At 35.1% G+C, this 20,225-nt stretch overlaps 2 long non-coding RNA genes across 6 annotated transcripts in view; both read right to left on the bottom strand.

The window, feature by feature from the left end:
• Positions 1-1,911: 1,911 nt before the first annotated feature.
• Positions 1,912-20,225, bottom strand: part of LOC135776919 (uncharacterized) — a 53,280-nt gene continuing 34,966 nt past the window's right edge. Inside the window, exons 2-3 of the long non-coding RNA XR_010544231.2 lie at positions 3,883-4,079; positions 1,912-2,191 (exon numbers count right to left, since the gene is read on the bottom strand). This is a non-coding gene — a long non-coding RNA (uncharacterized lncRNA). The remainder of the gene's footprint in view (positions 2,192-3,882; positions 4,080-20,225) is intronic.
• On the bottom strand, positions 12,439-19,437 carry LOC135776570 (uncharacterized). 5 transcript variants are annotated; one of them, XR_010544119.2, is made up of 6 exons: positions 18,277-19,437; positions 17,737-17,760; positions 17,219-17,645; positions 16,325-16,483; positions 16,116-16,211; positions 12,439-14,637 (listed from the first exon to the last, which is right to left on the bottom strand). It is a non-coding gene; the product is annotated as an uncharacterized lncRNA (long non-coding RNA). The 5 variants fall into 5 exon arrangements; XR_012335398.1 differs by having other exon boundaries at positions 17,219-17,507; XR_010544120.2 differs by having other exon boundaries at positions 19,165-19,437.

The raw sequence follows: 20,225 nt of genomic DNA, 5'->3' as shown, positions 1-20,225 counted from the left end.
GCATAGGAAAAAGGATGGCTGTCAATCTCACGACTGCAATGAAGCATTATTATTAGTTTATCTAAGAACATTCAATGAAATCATCATTGATGTAAACTCAAAATCGCTCTTACAAGTATTTATTAATTGTATAAATAATTAAAGATATCATGTATCTTTTACAGAAGTACAAAAAATCCCATACAGAATTGACAACCTGCAAGTCTGTCGTCAAACCTGTTACCCAAAGTAATTGCATGTTATTAAATCTGTTTATCTTCAATGGTCTTCAACATTACTTTACATTCAATTCAGCATGATGCTACAGAAAGTCAATACAGACACATGTGAAACACCTGACATTTACAAAATCAGCAGTTTTACTGTAACATTGATTTAATATCTGATTTGTATTTATGCAGAATTATATACATATATACAAACACTATTAAAGAACAGACACGTCTTTCACTGGCTGGTATCAAATTTGCATAGGCAATCGGTTGATGGATTGTGGTGAGTTTTAGTGTGTGGTTACCAGCACTGGACCTGGAACTTCTCACCTTCAGGAGCTCATATTACACTGCTCGCTCTCTCACACACTCTTGAACATGTGTGCTGGATTGGTTATTCAGTTTCAATATCCCGTATTTCTCCATTTTATGCCTGCAGAGAAAGACTGTTTTACTAATATTGCGCCCCCTGACTATATGAACACAGTAGCTTTTACAAACGAAAAGTAAAATTATTAAAGCTACAACCTCACTAGCCAAGGCACCGTCTGCTTGTGCAGTGTCCGCTTCACTACAAAAAAACATTTATATTTAGTTGGCAAGACAAAATATCCCCACAACAACTCTGTAAATGAATATCTGAGCATTGAAAGTAACTGATGCATTCCGGGGGCCAGAGAGCCGGTGCCGGCTATGGATTTGAGAGCCAAATGTTGACTGAGGGAGGGTGTCCTTCAGTCCTGAATAGGCCCTGATTGTTCTTCGCTATTACAGCACAGCGGCTAAAATGTGTACTTTTCAATAAAGCAAGAATCAGCATTGATCTAAGCAAACCGTTCAGCGCTAACCAACCGAGAACACACCCAGACTGTCATTGTGAAATGACAGAATGAATAGTGTGACAAAAGGTGAAAAATTGATCTTTTTGTTTCTCCGGTGAATACAAACCATGACCACTTTCCAAATCACAATGGCAATATGTAGAAATGCATTACAGTGTACTATAAATCACTGTTGGGTTTTTATGCTTTGTGTACATTAAGAAAATTCAGCAGAGAGAAGCAAGTGGACATACACGATTGCAGAAATTCGATTACATACACAGTTTCAGAAATTGCAGGCCTGTGTCATGTCTAAAATGTGACTATTGATCCACATCCTTGAACAATGGGTCAGGTCGTAAAGGTTGTTAGAGAAGTGTGTAGCTCTCTTGTATCTTATTTATGGGAGTTTGTGTGTAATATAAGTGCTATTGAAAATCATGTATGTGAAAATTAGTACAGTATGGATTAAGCATTTAGAACAAGGACAAAATACATCAAGTTTTCACATACATACTGAATAGAGGCACCTGGATAAACAAAACAAGCAAAAATCACAATGAGGGTATGACTTCATAAGGGTCATTTGAAATACAGGATAAATACAGTGCAAACAACATGTACTATTGTAACGCTTCAGTGGGAAATGAAAGCATTTATTCTGCCATTGCGGTCAAGAAAATTTTATTTGAAACAATATTAATATTCTTATAAACATTAATAAAAATGTGAGCCGTGGTAATCTTTAGAAAAGCATAGAAAGTATTTTTAGACAATCTGATTCAATGTGGCTAGCAGACTATTTACCAAAGATCTTTTGTGAAAAAAAACTTCAAAGATTCTATTGACAGAACAACAAAGATAAAATAACAATACACAGAGTCAACCTTTCAAAAAGGAATTGATATTTGCAGACCTTTACAATAATAACGCTAAGGAACCCAACAGGAAACCAAAGGGTTACAGTAGACCTCTGGGATGTTTACTTATTGCTTTAACAACATGAGTTATGGCCATTAAAAAAATCTTTGAGATGAAGCAGGATGTTGCGTGTTACTTCAAGAGGAGGTAGTTGCACAATCCAGTACCGGAATCCAGTGGGAGTTGACCATATTTGGCTGCAGGAAATGCAGAAATTCCTTCAGGTGAGATAGGCGCCTACAGTCACAACATAATGGGGTCAGAGAACATAGAGTTAAATCAGTTCAGTACTCTATCAATACACACAAGTTTTACTCTTTCATAACTGATACAGCCACCCACGGTACATTTTGCTGAAGTCACAGTGACCTTGCGTGAGAATAAAGAGGAAACGTTACCATAGACATGTCGCGTGTATAATAAATCAACTTTAATAACATTTTAAAGCAACTGTCTTTTTTGTAGGGTTAAGGGTGATTGTGCAGTGCAATGCTTTTTTTCAGGTCTGAACACCTTGATGTCATGTTTTATATGTCACCTGTTGTGGCGTCTTCCTTGTTTGCCGAGCTCTTTTAACTAGTATGCTGTCCTTGCACAGCTAGTAACCATCTGCCATGGCTTTTATGATTGTTTTAGACAGAGATATATTTTTGCTCTGGTCAGTAACTCACAAGTATGGTCTGTCAATACCAGGTGGAATTTTGAAAAAATTTAAAACGACTCCGTATTATTTCACTTTAAACATGAGTAGTGAATTGATACTTTTGACCCTGATAGCAGGGATGAAAGGAACACACAGGTGGGTCAAAAGTAACACAACAAAACAAGATTTTTTATTAAATATACACTCACCTAAAGGATTATTAGGAACACCTATTTAATTTCACATTAATGCAATTATCTAATCAACCAATTACATGGCAGTTGCTTCAAAACTGAAATAACCACTCGTTACGACCGAGGTATGCAGCAAAGCATTTCTGAAGCCACAACGCGCACAACCTTGAGGCGGATGGGCTACAACAGCAGAAGACCTCACCGGGTACCACTCATCTTCACTACAAATAGGAAAAAGCGGCTACAATTTGCACGAGCTCACCAAAATTGGACGGTTAAAGACTGGAAAAATGTTGCCAGGTCTGTTGAGTCTCGATTTCTGTTGAGGCATTCAGATGGTAGTCAGAGTTTGGCGTAAACAGAATGAGAACATGGATCCATCATGCCTTGTTACCACTGTGCAGGCTGCTGGTGGTGGTGTAATGGTGTGGGGGATGTTTTCTTGGCACACTTTAGGCCCCTTAGTGCCAATTGGGCATCATTTAAATGCCACAGCCTACCTGAGCATTGTTTCTGACCATGTCCATCCCTTTATGACCACCATGTACCCATCCTCTTCCAGCAGGATAATGCACCATGTCACAAAGCTCGAATCATTTCAAACAGTACAAACTTAAATTGTTGTGAATAAAACATTTTAAAAAAGTTTGAACACTATGAAAATGAAATTAAATGAAATTAGGATAATATAAATTTTCAACATGTACAACAGCATTAGCAGCGGGACAAAAGTAACAAGTGTTACTTTTGTCCCGACATGATCTTTCACATTTAAACCCACTTTACTTTTATTTTGAATAACTCTGAGAAGTCAAACTTCAGGATGTTAGAGCACTAAATAACCTGTAGATTGAGCAGTATTGTTACACCGTAAGTTTACTTAAAACACTTTTTTGATCAGTGTGCGAATTTTCTCATATTTATTGATTTATTCAATGCAATTACTAAATTGACACCATAAAGTAATCCATAAAAAAATGATTTTGTCTGATATAGATACTCACAAATTGCAAGGCGAGTGTTAAAGTGTGTGTGTATTTGTGTATGTGTTTAGCTGCATTTGGTTTTTTGGTCCCACTGTATCAAATTACCTTAAGTCCAGTCTGAGAGAAGGCTCTGGGATCAACTCTCTATTGTTACTCCATAAACTAATAACAATCGGGTGAGGAGATTCCCACACTCTGCGTCCTACAAAGGTCTTGTATTTCCTTCTTCACCTGCATCCTCGTGCCTCCCACGCGATCAACTGGACCAAATAGCATTTCTTCTGATCCAGACCAGCTATGAACTGCACCAACAGAAATGAACAATATCACTGTAGTTTATTGTTCTCTTGCCTGATTTATTATGATTTCTAAGAAGTTCAATAAAGGTCAACACCATTTGCATTATAAAGATTTGCTGATAGGATAGTGTTCTTCTGAAGCATAAACCTTTTTCAGTGGCCAGTGAAAAGAGTATGATTTAAGGCAAGCAGGTAACAAGAAACAAACTATAAACAATTTAAGAAATGACTTCTGATATGTAACATCGTGAAGTCAATGAAAATAATAAATAGTATCAACAGGAAAAGTTCTGGTCAGAGAATAGTCTGTTGAAAGAAGTGAATTTATAAATGCTAATGGTCTAAATCAGGGGTGGGCGTTCCTGTCACTGTCCTGCAAAGTTTAGCTCCAATCCTAATCAAACACACCTGAATTTTTAACCAAAAGTTTGAAAATGACATTTAGGTGTGTTTGATTAGTGTGTTTACAGGACAGTGGCCCACCAGGACCAGGAATGCCCACCCGTGGTCTAAAATACTATGGAAGTCAATGGGTGCCATCATTTGGTTACCATCATTTATCAAAATATCTTCATTTGTATTCAACAGATAAAAAAATAATTTGGGTCTGTAACAGCATGAGGGTTAATGATGACACAATTAAATTAACCAGATGTAATAAAAAAAAGATCTAGAACAAGGATGTAATGACAGAAACATGAATGGTATAAATTCAACAGCCTTAAATGAATAAGACTGAATGAGACCTTATTATGAAAGACTTCAACCCCCACACTTTTATCTGGCAATCTAAGCGTGTGTTCCCATCCACCAATCATAAAAAAGCATTACACATGGTCATATGAAAAGATGCACCATTGCTTCCTGTTGTAACTTGAACGTAAGCTCAAGAAAGGTCTTGCAAAATTATCGGACACGTGGCCTTTTTACTTAACAAAGAGTGCTCTGTTTATGAATCATGACTAAAGGTAAACTTTTACAGTAAGTGTAGTATCAGTTTAGTAGATGTGAATTATGAAATGAATTTGCTGGAATACCTCATAACGTGTACTTCATACCTGAGGTAGTGAAAGAATTTCATTGGGTGATCAAAGTGATGTAACATAGCAATAAACTGAATAAAACTCTGGTTATGCTAAAATAAACAATATAGCAACGTCTATGATGACAGTGTGCATCCTGGGAAATGTGAAATAGTGCCTAGGGTCCATCATAATCCTTTAGCAAAACATTAAATGATCATGGCACTCTTTTCCATTACAAGACTTTATTATTTTATGGCTACAAATAAAAAGTTTTCTTTTGGAAAATAAACCATTATTTACTATAATGAAAGTGTAGTAACCACAGTTTATGACAGATTGATAGGCTACCATGCCATTTACTACAAAAACCATGGTTACACGGTGACACCATATTAAATGTGTGGTTACCACGGTTTTACTAATAAAACAGTTATGCTTTCTACAGTTAAACTACTGTATGGTTAATGGAATATACTCTATTATGAGTAGTCAGTTGCATCCAACTTTTTGATACTCCAAATGATCAAAACTAAATTACACTGAAAAAAGTTGGATCAATTAAAAAAATTACCTCAATTGGTAACACCTAAGAAATTAAGTTATTTCAACTGTAATGTTTAAGTAAAAAATATTTTGTGAAAAATGTAAGTTGAAATGTAATTTTATAGTACTTTTGTAATTTGTGCAGAGGATGCTGTAGTGCAACCTAGCTGCTAATTCAATACAATCTCACCTTACAAGGTGGCTAATTTGTATGACCAAATTCATATATTTCTGAACAATTTCCTTTTGCATCAATGATGTTGGGTTTAGGGGCAGGATTAGGGGTGTGGTATCATTACATTTTTTTCTTATAATCAAGCGTTTTCGGACGATTAAGTTTGTTCAAATTCATTCGAATCAGCCACGTCATAAAATATGTACAAATTGCTGTAACATCAGGTTGGGACATTATGGTAATACTCTGGGAACACTAGTAATGATCATTAGGACTTAGTTAACAAGAGTGATAAATACTTGCTAAGCAACTAAAACTTTGAACTGTCACGTAATGAGATTGTAGTATCAGCATACTGTCCCATACATGACAGGGTAAAACCTAGCATAATTGTTTTAAAATTAATCAAATATACTTTTTAAAACCTGAAAAAAATCTGAAAAATCTCTCATAATTTACTCTTCATCATGCCAACCTAGATGTACATGACTTTCATTCTTCAGCTAAACATGAATAATTTTATATTATTTTAATCCAGTTTTCCAATTAGAGTAGTTAATATATTTTTAAAGCATTTATATTCACCTTGCAATGAAAAAAACTTTGTTTATGTTACACACCTGTAAACATAAATGGTTTGAAAGGTTAAGTATATATTCAACTGTAAAAATATACTTTATAAACTTCTATATTTTCACCAGGAAAAAATATTTTTTTGCCATATGGGTTGTAAAATTAGAAATGTATTTGATGCCCTGAAATACATTTTGAAATACACTCACCTAAAGGATTATAAGCAACACCTGTTTCTCATTAATGCAATTATCTAATCAACCAATTACATGGCAGTTGCTTCAATGCATTTAGGGGTGTGGTCCTGGTCAAGACAATCTCCTGAACTCCAAACTGAATGTCAGAATGGGAAAGAAAGGTGATTTAAGCAATTTTGAGCGTGCCATGGTTGTTGGTGCCAGTTGAGCAGGTCTGAGTATTTCACAATCTGCTCAGTTACTGGGATTTTCACGCACAACCATTTCTAGGGTTTACAAGGAAAGGTGTGAAAAGGAAAAAACATCCAGTATGCGGCAGTCCTGTGGGCGAAAATGTCTTGTTAATGGCAGAGGTCAGAGGAGAATGGGCCGACTGATTCAAGCTGATAGAAGAGCAACTTTGACTGAAATAACCACTCGTTACAACCGAGGTATGCAGCAAAGCATTTGTGAAGCCACAACACGCACAACATTGAGGCGGATGGGCTACAACAGCAGAAGACTCTATCGGGTACCACTCATCTCCACTATAAATAGGAAAAAGAGGCTACAATTTGCACAAGCTCACCAAAATTGGACAGTTAAAGACTGGGAAATGTTGCCTGGTCTGATGAGTCTTGATTTCTTTTGAGACATTCAGATGGAAGAGTCAGAATTTGGCATAAACAGTATGAGAACATGGATTAAGCTTGGTTTATTAAATAAGATAGGCGCATTTGAGAGTTCACATTTACTTCAGACATAAATCTTTTGGATTTGTTTATTGCAAATTCGGGACAAATATTCGGGACAAATATAATCATTTTGTGGCAACGCAGCATGATAATTTTAAATTCATGTTGTATTTTAATTGTAATAAAAACCAGGGGACCCCCTTAATTTATATTTTTATGCTTTATAGGAAGTACCTCAATGCTTATTGAAGATCCGGGACCACCCCAGCCCCCCCCTCAATTCAAACACTGATGTTATCTTTTTATATGGGGCTCAACATGTTAAAGCTCCAAAAACTACATCCATCCATCATTAAAGTAATCTTAATGACTTTAGTAGGTTAATATATGTCTTCTGAAGTGAAATGATTCTTATTTGCATCTATTTAGGCAATCAATATGTTGTGTATCAATAGCTTTAAATATCATTAGTTTTTGCGCATTTGCGTGACAAAAAGATCTTTAAAATGATTTATTTAAATTATTTTAATGATGCATATACATGCTTTTTGGACCTTCACCATTTTAAGCATCAAATACACTGTAAAACATATTTTTTGTAAATGTTACCAATTAAAGCAATATTTTAAGTTGATCTAACTTTTCACTTTTTACAGTGTAAGAAGATAACATAACTGCATTTTAATATAAAATATTTTGTTTGTTTTACTAAAGAACGGAAGTCATGCACAACTGGGATGACATGAGGGTGAGCAAACTACGTAAGATACATTTTTTGTCATTTTATGTTGCAGACCGGCAGTCATAGCAGTGGTGAAATACAATGACTCATTCTCATTGAAGGGTTTATGTGTCAATCAACGCAGTTTCTTAAAGAAGTTTCTCACAGCTGGAGAAACGAAGCTCCGCCCACCGCCTTGTCGTCTCCGAAGGTTTTTGCGTCAGCAGACTCCATTCAGATCTATTAGCAGTGGGCGGGAGATGTTGTACATTCTTGTGGTTTTTGTTTTGCGTGTGATTTAAATGTTAGGATGTCTTTTTTCATGGTTACCCGGCAACGTGTGTAACACGGGCTCAATGACAATGTCAACAAACAACTTGCTGAGCAAATGGAAAATTTATTTGACGTGAGGGGAGGGAAGAGCCGGAGGGCGATTTGATGAGTGTTGCGCTTTTGAGACAAAAAATTCGGTTGGCTATGTCAATTAAAAAAATTCTATAACAATGTTCAATTAGATGGATTATCAGGTATTCAAAATGATTTACACAACACACCCTAAATTTGTTCACATTTAACTCAACATAAAGAAGAATACAACCCTGAATATAAAAAATAAAGGCCTGTCAAAACAGCAACTTGGCACAATTAATTATTGTCATGCGATCCTCTTCTCCTTTGATGCACAGTGACGTCTTCTACCTATGGTAACTTCAAGCCACCCTGCCACAGAACTGCATAAGTTAACATGACGTCGAGGTAAACCGAGGCGACAAGCGGTGTGTGACAGCCAAACAGCGTTTACTTAAACGCCAGTAGCTGCATGCAAGGTGACGCAGTCAATTTATGGGTAACTAGTGTGGAATTTCACCTGCGCTTTTGTCTCGCAGCACGAGCAGCGATATGCTGTTTCCTCACTTTGAGCCACTGGCCATTGTGATGATGCCACGAGGTGCCAGAAGTGATAAATTATTTCGGCACCTGCATCTGTGGGGTCAGCTTTCCTTTAGATGCCACGGAAAACAAAGTAAAACAAAGGCTCCAACGACAGAATGTGACACAACGGCGAAAACACAACAGAGACCGAGAAGGTGTCTAAATTAGCTTTCGATTTGCCCACGGTGTCGATTTTCACTGTTGGGATTTGGTGGGATTTCAGGAGTGAATGAACCGAATGGATCATGGTGAAGCAGAATGCCAGTTGATCCCTCTGATTCCAGACTGTGATTGGTGCAAATGTTGGAATCAAACGTCACTTTTTACCATAGATTTCCAGTTAAGATGACTAATAGACAAACGTGGCAAAATACAGTAAGACGGCCATTATTGCAAATTAAGAGTCATCATTCAATTAAGTAGCTAATAAAAGGCCAAATTTGTACCATGTATAAATAAATTGACATAGAATTTAGATTTGAGTTTAATTATATCATGTGTCATGAAAACATATATTTTTACATTAATTTAACTCAATAAGTGAAGCAATTTCAATTTTTATAAGATTTACTGTATGAGCAACTCATCAGTAGTCAAGATAGTTTAAATTACTTAAAATTTAAAGGCAGCAAACACAGAAGAGAAAGACCGAAACATTAAAAATAAAACTAGCCAAGTGTAGCCAAGGTTGCCAGGGACACCAGTCAAATATTTAGTTTAGTAGTCATCGTGCAAACAAATGAATACATTTAATTGACAGCTGAATATCTTAAATGACCAATCAGATTCAAGTATCCCATAGGGATCTTTACATGGTCAATGATTCGGAATGCAAAGGAAAATACATGAAGAATTGGATTAAAATGTAACTTTAAGAGTCTCGTTGGTGACGCATGCCTGAGGCTGGACAACAAAGAGCTACAGAAGCAAGATTTGATGTTTTACAGTACATTACTCATAAAATGTCAGTTTTAATATTGCATTAAAACAATTAAAACGATTTCTCTATAGAGCTGGAGAAATGTGCTGAAACTAGTCCGAACGAGTGCTTAAATATTTTCTTTAAGTTCAAAGAAACCGCAGCAGTTTATAACGCCGTTGTGCCATGGTGTAGACTTTGATATTAAGGAAGTTGTCAGGCAATGGAACACAATGGATATGTTGGTACAAGCAACAGGTTTCCCACTTGCCAACTGTTGACTTAATACTTAACAACAATTAGTAGAGTTCATTAGTTGAACTATCAATCATAAATCTTGAGTAGGGAGAGTTACATTGTTTCATTTTCCTAAATAATGGACTAAAGTGTACCTGACATTACAAGACAAAGTGCTACTTAGGCCATCTATATGTTTCTATGTATCTATCTGTCTATCTGTCTATCTATCTATCTATCTATCTATCTATCTATCTATCTATCTATCTATCTATCTATCTATCTATCTATCTATCTATCTATCAAAAAGTGAAAGTTGGATTTGTAAAAAGTGAAAGTTGGATCAATTACTTCAACAGGTAATACTTATAAAGTTTAAGTTTTATCAATTTACATTTTCTCAATTTAAGTTAAAAATGTAATATGAAAATTTTTAAATTTTTAGTTAATGATTTTGTTAATTGGTAACACCTAAAAATGTAAGCTTTATCAATAAAAAATTGACTTTCGTTTTTTTAAGTTTTACCAATTGAATAATTTTTTAATTTAATCCAACTTTTTTTTCTATCTGAAATAAATAATATATAAGCTAACATTACACTGTAAAAAAATTGGTGCAATTATGCAGCGGATTGCCAGTAACTTACTGTAGAAGATAAAGACTGAAATGTTTCATGTTCATTTAACTTTGAACAAACTGTTGCCAGTAAATAACATAAATGTAAAATCTACAGTAAGTTACAGTGTAGTACAAGTAGTTTTTACAGTGTAACTAGACTACCTAACATGAACTTACAAGAATATTTTTAAAGAATAATTTTACAACATGTATTAATTTTACTCTTATTTATGATTTACTAGTACAATTTTTTAACGAAATCTGTTGAAATCATGTAATGATTATTTACCTAACATAAATTAACAATAAACAATTGTATTAACGTTAAAGATAGTTCACCCCAAAATAAAAATTATTTAAGCCTAATTAATAGTTGTGCGTAAGGTCTACACCATAGTTATGCCGTAGGTTATCTGTAGCCTGTGCGAAGCCTGACGTGCACCCCGCCAAAATTTAATCAATTAAAAACTAATCCAAGCAGTAATAAAATGTCTTCTGAGGCAAAGTGATTGGTTTCTGTAAAGATGTATATTTCAAAGTGTATAAACTACAGCTGTAACCGTGTTTAGAAGAAAGTTGAGGTCAGGCTGGAGGCTGACCACTGACCCAACATTACAAAACCCCATCACTACATCTCAGAAGTGCTGGGCAAGATGTTGTTTATTATGAGTCAGATTGTGTTCAGCTAAAAGATAAAAGTCATATACACTTACAGTAGGATGGCTTAAGGCTGAGAAATGTTACAGTTTTTCTCAGTGGCTTTGGTACATTTCTCAGATCAAAATTGAAATTCTCAAAACTACGCGTTCAATTCTCACATCATTGTATCACTTGTGCACATCAAAAAAGCAGTTTTTCATTTCTTTGAACAAGTTGCAAATGCTTTGGTACATCCATGCAAATGATTATGTACAATTCTCTGCTTTTCCTACATTATCAGTTGCTTATGTCATGTTGATCAAAATGTATTATAATTAGGGCTGTCAAAAGATTAATCGTGATTAATCACATCTAAAATAAAAGTTTGTGTTTACATAACATATGTGTGTGTAATGTGTATAATTATTATGTATATATAAATACACACACATTCATGTGTATATTTAAGAAATATTTGCATTTATATACTGTATAAACATTTATATAATTTATATTATATAGAAATATAAATATTTTATATATAAATATAACCAATTTTTCTTAAATATATACATGACTGTGTGTGTTTTTATATATAAATATTAATTATACACACTACACACACATATGTTATGTAAACACAAACTTTTATTTTAGATGTGATTAATCACGATTAATCTTTTGACAGCCCTAATTATAATGGGTCTCTGTTGAATAGTCTCACCACCCACAACATTTAGGCATTAGTTCATAGTATAAGACTTTACATGCAAAATGACTAAACAAGTTGTCATAATACAGGGTTTGGTCAAACATATTTCTATACATTTCCATTAGACGTTTTTTCTAAATCTCTCCTGAATTGGTAAATTGCTCCCAGGTGAATCTTGACTTTCTCTTACAGACAGGAACGTCCCCAGCAAGCAAAAAAAAGAGACGTTGAAATGATGGCTAACTATAGGTCCAATATAGTCCGGCTATGAGTCACCCACTTGTACCCTAAATAACCTTGAATTTGGTTACATGCCATTATTGCCAAAATAACTTGAAGATGTATGATATTCCAACATGTAAGCAAAGTCAACAGGTGGTCAAGGTGTTTGCACTGTAAAAAAAAAATTGCTGCGAAAACGTAAAAAAGTGAGTCAACCTGATGCATTAAGACTTTTGCGTTGTCTCAATGTATTTTAAATAATTACACATAGTAATAATAAGATGTTCAGCCAACTAACACTTGCTTGTTTTTGCAATTCTGATTTTCTTATTTTCCTAATTAAGATTTTTGTTTTACACCAATTACTGTTGTTCAGTTAATTAGCTTTTTTATGTTCTGTGGATGAAGAATTTTCAATTAGCAAAATTATTATGCATGTTTGCCAACTAACACTTGCTTGTTTATGCAATTTTGATTTTTAAATTTTCCTAATAATGATATTTATGTCACCGCAATTGCTGTTGTTCAGTTAATTAGCTTTTTTATGTTTTGTGGATGAGAAATGTTCAATTGGCAAAATAAAGACAGGTCAAAAACAATTCTTTTTAGCATAATTTATTTCAATTAGAAATAAGATGCTACACAACCCCAAACTCTTCACAACATTTAACTTTTTTTTTAAAGTTGTGACACAGCAGCTGCACTTTAAAAAGTCTAGATTCCGTCTTCAGTAGGAACTTAAATTTTGCATACACGAAGCATACAGACAATCACTTAACTGTAACAGCATAAAACTTGTATCAATTTAGGATTTTTTTTTTATCCAACAATAGTGTTTTTAATGCCTTGACATGTTCTGTAATCTAAACCTTTTCAAATTACCCCATTTAAACCAACATTTAAAACACTTGTACAGTTTTATTTAAAAGGATAGTTCACCCAAAAATGAAAATTGTGTCATTTTCTTACTCCCATGTTGTTACAAACCTGTATAAATGTATTTGATTTGATGAACATAAGATATTTTGAGGAATGTTTGTAACCAAACAGATCATGAGCCCTAAAAACAGATCATGAGCCCCATTCATTTCTAAAGTATTATTTTTTCCTACTATGAAAATGAATGAGGCTCATGAACGGTTTGTTTACAAACATTCCTCAAAGCATCTTTCTTCCTGTTCCTCAAAATGAAGACATTTGTAAAAAAATAAGAGTGACAAAATGTGACAGTTTTCATTTTTGGATAAACTATCCCTTTAACAATTTCAATTTTAAACAACCAGTTATAAGAGCAGACATGCTTACTGAAACCACTAACCTGGTATGGTATGATGTAATACAAAATTACAATTATATACACTTTAAAGGGTAACTAAACCCCTGGTCAGAGCGTGACTCCACCCACTGGCAATATTTGAAAAATGCAAGAAAAGTGGGCAGATCCCAACGGAGATAGAGATGACGAACTAAAGCTCGTACCAAGTGTGTGTTGAGATCGTAACAAGGGCGTGGTGAGCTTGAATCTGTTTACGTCACGAGTAATTTTTTGAACCCAACATCCAATAGGAAAATTTAACTGCAGTAGCCACCGTTCAACCTGAAGAGGGCAGCACTCAGATGTTTTTACACTATATATTGCAGTATTGAAACACTTTATATCCAAATGTCAAAAAACTTACTAAAATCAATGAGCAGCACTAATAAAGCATCATTCTTACAGATCATTAACTAAAAAAAGTTGGTTTAGGGTTTAGTTACTCTTTAAGAACAGTCTTATGCATCTTATGACAAGCAAAATAGATGTCACCTTAAAGAATCACGTTGTATCCAAGCTGCACTTTAGGTCTATTAACAAATGAATCCCAAAAAGGATCCCAAAACACTGTTCTGATTTTCTTTACAACAGTTTGTTCTTCAGAGAAAGCACACGTTTGGTGCATTTGGAACAGTTTGACATCTGTAACAAGAAATAGAGATGCCAACTAAGAATCCCCAGACCTTGTATCCAAGCGAACTTTAGGTCTTAAAACAAATGAACATCAAAAAGAATCCAAAAACACGGTTCTGATTTTCTTTACAACAGTTTGTTCTTCAGAGAAAGTACACGTTTGGTGCATCCAGATCCCAGCTCCATGAAAACATTCTGAATGGTGTCAAAAGTGTACTTAAGAGCTTGAGGATAGGACATGTTTAATGCATACAGAAGGCCAAAAAGGTATGCAAGAGCAGTAGAAATATCTGGGAGATCTTTCAAAACGACGACCTGCTCCAACACAACAGCAATGTTTACAACCTCTGGTGATGGTCCCTGGGTCTCATCTTCCAAAACACAGAATGGCAATAGACACTCCTTTTGCCCCATCTTCGTTGTCCTGTTACACAAACAATAATCTATTAGAACAGATATTTTGTAGTTGCATTCTATCCATAATAGACCATAAAAGTCATAGTCATTAGGGCTGGGATGGTTGTAATTACCACAGAACCACCGCGGTGGTGGAGTGCAACCCACGGTCGGGAAGTGTGCATGTCACAAATTATAAAAAATATAAAAGTATAATCTTGCCCAGTGAGATGTCTTAAGGTTAGTGTTAACGCAAACAGCCCGCAGACCCAGAGTTAATGCTCTATTTGCAAGGAAAGACAACTGATATAAGTGATGACCCGCTGACTTGGGAGCAGAACAATGAGGCAAGATATTGGCCGTTTCTCAATTCGAAGACTGTAGCCTCCGGAGGTCGCATTTGCAAGCTGCATGCGTCATCAAGATGTCTTATTTCATAACATTAACAATTATAAAGTTGACTATTATTCTTTGATAATCATACATTGTTGTAATATGCTTATGACTTGCAAATGTTCTAATATGCTTATGACTTGCAAATGTCTGAAAATAATAAACCAGGCTTGATGACATGCAGCCTGCATATGCGACCACCGAAGGCTGCAGCCTTTGGATTGAGAAACGGCTGTTCTGGCTTGGTCACTTAAAGTTGCGAAAAAGTATCAATCTGCGCTACCAGTATACCATCAGAACGCGTTTTCAGCGCCTCCGGAAACATTATAACCCAAAAAAGGTTTCTCACTTGTTGTTTCATGAGTGTAAGTGCTACAATAAACACGCAGATATGCGGCGATCCCCTGGGTCCTCTGGGGCTCGGCTCGAGCAGCCGACGAAATGGCCAAGTACATACGCACAGTTGCTTAACATTTACTTCACGTCGCGTCTAAAACCACACGGAAAACATGATCGCGCCGCTTTCCCCCTCTTCAAAACGCCTTTCGTTGCTAAGTAACCTAAGCATTGCCTGACCCTGTGACGAGCACCCACCAGCAGAGAAAGAATTTCACAAACACAATCTATAACCACCGCACCAAGAATGCCAATATGCAAAACTAACAGATTGAAGCTTTCATTTGTTCCTGCCTCGATAAAAATGCTGAACTCTACCAAAAAATAATGTCCACACAACATATTAGAACATCGTGTATACACACTTAACATTTTAGATTTATTAATGGATGTATTTTTGTTTATTATTATTATTAATGTTTGGGTTTTTTTATTGTCTGTTCAGAACAACACTGTAGCACCTTTGCCCAAGACAAATTTCCCTTCGGGGAAAAATAAAGTTTGCCCTTTAACCTAACCTAACCACCTTGGTGAATTTGTGCATTACCACCGCAGTGGTAAAAAAACTGCCACGGTCACAGACCTAATAGTCATTAAACAGTCAACATTTGCAGACTCACAAATATAAGACTAGAACAAGTAAATATTCACTTTTTTTAAACAAACCTAATGAACAAAAATAATCAAATCTCAAAACTTTAAGCCTTTACTACTTACTTTGCATGTCTTGAACAGCTTGTTTGGGTCCTCTCAAAGAAACAAAGGCAGGCCTTTCAAAGCAGTAGTCCTTCTGTGATTAACAATATCGGTCATCTTAAAAACATACAAAGGTAACAAACAATTAGCCAAAGTAAGAAAACGGTTCATATCAGACAACCTAATGTGAATAAACCTTCACAACAGTTAAGTTATGAAACTAAACTTGCCCTTTCATCAAGTCTTTCTAGGAGCTGTTCCATATCCTCTCCAAATGCAGCTTTTCGAGCTCTGTATACTTTCAAGAGCTTTGTTGTAAATCGGTCCATTGCTGCCCTGAAGACATCAAGAAGGTCTTTATCCGGGATTCTGAAGAATTCCTCAGCAATCTGTTTATAACAAATACATATTGTAGTAACGGTAACAAAACTTAAAGCATAAACCGGATAAAAAAAACATGCGTCTTAACTTGAAATACTATTCATGCAGAAACACTACTTCTTGTAGCAAAATCAGCGTGAATCTAATGTCAATGTCCTTTAATACACCAGAAATGGCATTTACAGATAGTTAAAATGTGTATTACATGTGGTGCCTTAAAGGGTTAGTTCACTCCAAAATGCTATTTTTTTTAATAAATCACTAAATCACTTGTCGTTCTAAAACACAAAGTGATCCGATTGTCTTCAAAAATATCTAAAAAATGTGTTCTGATGATAACCAGGAGGCTTTGGTCTGTCCGATTGACTTCAGTTTGTTTCACAATTTCCCTACCACCCCACAAAAAAAGAAAAGGCATCGCCAAAAAAGGTCCATGTGCCATCAGTAGTTCAATAATAATATTATGAAGCAACGACAACACTTGTGTGCACAAAAAACAAAATGAGCAGTTTTATTCAACAATTTGAAGTCAATCGGACAGACAGAAGCCTCACAGTGTTAATTAAAAATATCTAAAAATGTGATCTGGAGACAATCAGAAGTGTAAGTGATTTTTGATAAAATTATCATTTTGGGGTGAACTAACCCTTTAAGTAATAAAAACATTTTACACGTTTCTAACAAATTTAGGATAATAAAACAAAATCATTCAAATTAGCCTTTTTAACAAAGAAAAACATTACCTGTTCCTGGAGAAAAAGTGCAGGCCACCTCTGCTGCAAGTCTACAACCATTGGTTGATCTTCTACCACTTCTTTTCTCCTCAGGGAAAAAGTTAATTCCATTTTTTCACGTATGATCACCATGTTGCTTCTTGCCTTTTTTGTTTCATCAATCAATAAAAGTTTTTGTTCTTCAAGTGAAGCATCTGTGTGGTTGCATGGATGTTCCGGGAATATGCAAGACTGCTTTTTCATTGGGCTGTTCCGAGATGTCAGTCAGGCTGCAAAGGGCATTCCCAAAATCAGGGTCCTGAAATTGCAAGATGAACTGTCCTTGTAACTGCAGTTTATCCTTCAGAATACTAATAAGGGACTCGACAGACTGTGGCACTTCAAAAAGCTGAAGTCGGGCATCGGTTAAAGAAATGACAACTCACAGTAGTAAAGCCTGTAAAGTGAGAGGTAGACAGAGAAAGTTCTTTAACTAAAAATTACAATGATTTTTTCCCCAATTTAAAAAAAAACACCTTTACACATACCATCAGGCAAGTATTTTCATAATCCTGGAAAATAGAAAAAAATGCATGAGTTACAAACGTATTTGAAAACACATGAAAAAAAACTAATTTGACAATATATTGCACTCAATATGGTAATATTCTTCAGCATTTTTAACTAATTTCAAACTGTTTAAAATCATGTTCACATGATAATAATCTAGTTCCAATTTATTTATACTTTATTGTCTTACATTCACCAAGGAAACCAAATGGGTTAAGGTTTACTGCTTAAGGCAAAGTAGTCATTTGGTGACAACTAATTACAAAAGTGCTAACTATAGTGTGCATTGATACACAGAGACAAAATATATTGTCAGTAATTTTATATACTGATAATTAAGCAAGTATAGCAAATAGCACTGTAGTGTGTTCACCGTGGAACACAGCATGCTTCAGAGAAAAACATGTACAGAAAATTACCGTTTGGTGAAAATGTAAATAAATCCTATACCCAGTCATTGGTGAAATGTTTACAGAATTCAGCAGATTTATAGTTTTGGTAATTGTTCATGTACATACCATAAACAAGAGCTTACAAGTTTAAGTACGAAGCTGAAGGAACAAATCCGACTTCTTTTCGCGAGTAGTCTTATTTATTGCGTAGTCAGTGAATTTACGATGCCTTCCAAATGGCGCTTCGGTCACACACACAACAAACCCACGTGATAGTCCGATAGTCGCATTCATCTCGAAGTTGTTAATGTAAACTGCTTTTTCCAGACTTTGGAAAGAGGTTGATTACGACGTGGGTTTCGTGTGATGTCGACAAGGCACAGGTACGACGGATAGATTGAAAATACATAATATGCATAGAGCGCTGCGCAGACTGAACGGCATATGACGTCAAAGTACAGCGAGAGCATACACAGCAGACTGTTCTAGAATCAGTATTGCCGTACAGCGTAGTAAAAGTCAAACACATCAAAAATCCGGTTTAACACTATGAAAAATATATTTAAATTCGTTAATACGGAGTACAACCACTTCCTCTTAAACATTACAATAGCACCACATTATCAATAGCCTAACAAAAAGCCATCAATATTAACTCTGGACATTTTTTGCTTAAACCATATTTTCATTAAGTACGCTAATATAACCGCGTAAAGTTAATATATAATTTGCTTCGAGGTCCTGATTGGATTGCGTTATTGATTCCGAATCACTAGTTCATATTCAATTTCAATATTTAACCTTACATCTAATTTTAAATTTCAAAGATAAATATAAGTATGTCAACATTACAACTTTTAAGTGAAAATGATAATTACCTGCCACAATAAGTCTTTATGAAAACTATGCTTCCACTGCGCAAACATATTTGCATCACTAATGAAATACATTGTTTGTAAAAAGAAAAAGCTTTTCATTTCAAGTGCTTAAAATTAATTAACGTTAATTACTCACCTGAAACTGTTTCTCCCTGCTCCAAGTCCAAAATGGCAGCCAGAAAACGTGGCGAGGCTGATAATGAGAAAGGAAACCCCGTAGATGCATGCGCGCGCAACTCAATTATAAAATGTATGTTCATATAACTTGGTTAAGGACGTTGCTACAACATTTTGCTACATATTGTTGGACTAACATGGATTTTTACATAGACTCACAATATTCACAATTCCAATTATCTGTAACTAAAAAAAAACTGTTTTCTGAACAAATGGTCATTTTATTTTTTACAGTGTGCTTTCATTTCTTTTACATGTTCTAAAAGTATATGCATCGTCTATTCTTGGGCTATGGTAAGACATCTATTAGACTTTCACTGGCAGTCCAAATTTAGCCTTGTTTTAGCCAAACATGCTTTGCTGGGTCAGGAGGTATAGGAAGTCTTCAGTGTAATTCCCACTTTTGTTTTTCTTTGTGCTATGCAGTGCTGTCTTTTCCTTTCTGTATGACAATGACATGGTCTGTCAACGAATTACAGTACAAACAGTAAAAGTGTAAATGTACATTTTGTCCAGTCTCTTGCAATCAAACTCCCACATAACTTACACTAAGGTGTAACCTACAATTTAAAAATACTGCTCGTCAAAACTTTAGCCATAGTTTACATCAGAACATTACTTCAGAGTAAAGTGTTATATTGACAACATGACTAAACAATTAGACTGTCTTATCCGTAGATAATTCACAAGGATTTGTCATTCTGATGGCACTGACATGTTCATTGACAGATATTTACTTATGAGAGATGAACTAAGGATTTTGAGTAAGAGAGGGGGTTTTGCAGATAATCCATGGTGTTTTGCTATTTGTACGAATTGTTTTGAGAAATGCACTTATTGTTTTGCAAATTGTGAGTATGATTCGAGAAATGTACCAAAACGACAGAGAAAAACTGTAAAGGGGACATACCATAAAAATCCGATTTTTTCATGTTTAAGTGCTATAATTGGGTCCTCAGTGCTTCTATCAAGCTAGAAAATGTGAAAAATATCTACCCAGTAACTTAGTTTTGGTAAACC

Source organism: Paramisgurnus dabryanus, chromosome 18 (assembly GCF_030506205.2).
Source record: "Paramisgurnus dabryanus chromosome 18, PD_genome_1.1, whole genome shotgun sequence".
Taxonomy (NCBI): Eukaryota; Metazoa; Chordata; class Actinopteri; order Cypriniformes; family Cobitidae; genus Paramisgurnus; species Paramisgurnus dabryanus.
This window is presented reverse-complemented; position numbering and strand designations above follow the sequence as displayed.